Below are 2585 nucleotides of genomic sequence, written 5' to 3' on the forward strand. Positions count from 1 at the left end.
TAGTACACAAATATCTGCTCTACTAATTGTGACTGTCAAAAAACATGCTCGAGGCATACATTGCCGAGCTCAAAATGCAATCACATTAGTCTCCCTAAGTATCAAACCACATAAGGCATACATCGTATCCTCCCACCTGTGAGAAAACTTGCAGCAAATATCACTCTCACATCTCAGAGCAAACCATGTGTGGAATCTTCGACACACAATAAACAACTGCTGCTGCAGAAAATTCAGCGTTCAGAATTTTAAAATTCTGATATAAAGAGCGCGTCCGGAGCGTGCCAAAACCCCAAGGTAGACTCCTGGATCACATGTATCCGAGTCCGGGTGTGAGCTTCGCCAAAAACCTCCGTTTCGACCCAAAAACGTAGCATAAACTGCCAAAAGAGGGCTGAAAAATGCAGCTCCTCAACCGTAGCTCGAATGAGGTTTCTGATGGCTCGAATGGCTTCGAAAGGGGGGTAAAACGACAGGACACCTGAGGGAAACGCTCTCGGAAAGCTGAATTTACCGATGCCGAAGTCGAAACCCTGTTTTCACTCTTGAAAGTGCGCGCACGCGGACGTGATTTCGGGAATGAAACTGGCTCTCCACTGTCGTCGTGACTGTGCACACACGCGCTCCCTCCGCACCTACGCTCTGATACCAATTGAAGGAGAGAGAGAGAAGGAGACAGACACGATGTGGTTGGGGAGACTCCAAAGAGTGGCAGCTCCCCCTATACAGTATACTCACTATAAGTATAGGGTACCAGTGGGCGGGCGCCCATGACCTGGGCGACTGGTCAAGGCACAGGCGCCTATACCCCAACACAAAGGTATGTATTGCAGCTAAGCCAGTAAATTCAAAGGTAAGTCTAGGATTTCAATTAAAGCTAGGAAAAATTAAAAGGCTAATATTAATCAGCCCATCCTTAATTAGAAAATTGATCCTAGATCTTCTTTACCAAGTATGGCTAGTCCACATGTTCAAAGTAGCCCCTACTTGTTTTCTGTAAAGAAGATAGATTATGTATCGAAGTGTGCTAGTGAGTAAAAGGTAAGTCCAAAAAAGAAGGGGCGAGTTCTCTCAATTTGGAAAGGAAGGGAGGTGGCAAGTGTTCACTTTAACAAGTGGGGGAGATGAATGTAGCAAGAACGTATTGTTGGGTTTTTCTCTCTCTCACCCTTCCATTTTGCAATCCGAAGGTGCAAATCAAGCAACCAGTCTCTCTCTTTCTCTCTCTCTCTCTCTCATGGGAGCACAAAGAGGTAGTCTATATGCTTGAGAACTTGGATATAAATGCAAATCCAACAAGTGAAAGCTTCTTCTTCATCATCATCATCTCCTACTAGCTTCTTCTTCTTCATCATCATCTCCTACTAGTCTAGAAGAGGGTATATTAAGACAAACATTTACAATGATAGTAGCAGGTTACACAAGCTTAAAGTGCGATTTCTCTTAAGGTAGTCAGTTGAATTTGTAGAAAATCGAGGAGTCTACGCCATGAATTGTCCCTGAAATGCAAGTGAACATGAAACATGTGACTTCTTTTATTGCTGAAAGCACAAGCCAAAGGTTGTTTGTGAGTCAAAAGTGGAAGAGAGCCGTTATTCTCAGTTCTTAAGTTGACTACACGAGACCAAACATATGTTGAGACCTAAAGCTCATCTCTCTCTCTCTCTCTCTCTCTCTCTAAAACAGCGCTAACTTTGTACAAAGCCAACAAAAAAGAGAGAGCAGGACCAGGATTTGGACCACAGACGACCTAATTGGAACCTTTGCTACAACGTCTTCATAGTGCCATATATATGAGTCCGAAACATTGTTAATAAAAAGGAAACGTAATGAATGAAAGAGCAGAATTCTTCAGGAAAAAAGAACACATCTGGAAGAATACATCTGTAAGATTTTTGTACAGTTGGACTTGGTATAGGGAGCGCGATCGCACATGATGATGAGGAAGCGCCTCGACGATGTGCTTTGATCACTTTGGAAAATAAGTGTGACCAATTGAATGCGCCTAGCGGTAGCTGGTTGTTGCGTTATATCTTCATTAATCAGCAGCATTGCAGCAAAAGCGCCTGCAAAGAACACACGCAATGGGGTAGCTCAGACATGACAAGTATATGAGCAGACACACACACACACACAGAGAGAGAGAGAGAGAGAGAGAGAGAGAGAGATTGTTACGAGGAAGGCTGCGTATCCAGGCTTCGGCCAGGTGAGAGAGGTGCCATGTGTATGCAGCACAATACACACGCGCCGATAAGGACGGTCCGTCGGTCTGATATGCTAAGGGATGAAAATGATGATTGTCCAGACTCCACCGGGGCAGGTATATCTCTCTACGAGTCTACATATATTTATTGCACGTGCGTGTGTGTACATGAGATAATGTGTGTGTGTGTGTGTGTGTGAGAGAGAGAGAGAGAGAGAGAGAGAGAGAGAGAGAGAGAGAACTCTACCTTCTACTTCTGGTTCTACCAGGACAAAACGCTTGGCGCGTATTATGGTTGTGTATGTGCACACAGACAATGCGTGCATTATGCGCAGGTGTCTGTGGACGCGCGCTGGATGTATCGTGTGGAGAGAGAGAGAGA

General features: G+C 44.6%; 1 long non-coding RNA gene across 1 annotated transcript; it reads right to left on the minus strand.

Annotated features, from left to right (window-relative positions):
• Positions 1-1796: 1796 nt before the first annotated feature.
• LOC147465558 (uncharacterized) lies at positions 1797-2374 on the minus strand. The gene is made up of 2 exons (XR_015188027.1): positions 2176-2374; positions 1797-2066 (listed from the first exon to the last, which is right to left on the minus strand). It is a non-coding gene; the product is annotated as an uncharacterized LOC147465558 (long non-coding RNA).
• Between the last annotated feature and the right edge of the window lie 211 nt (positions 2375-2585).

This window comes from Adiantum capillus-veneris, chromosome 1, assembly GCF_014529385.1.
Source record: "Adiantum capillus-veneris isolate H3 chromosome 1, ASM1452938v2, whole genome shotgun sequence".
Lineage (NCBI taxonomy): Eukaryota > Viridiplantae > Streptophyta > Polypodiopsida > Polypodiales > Pteridaceae > Adiantum > Adiantum capillus-veneris.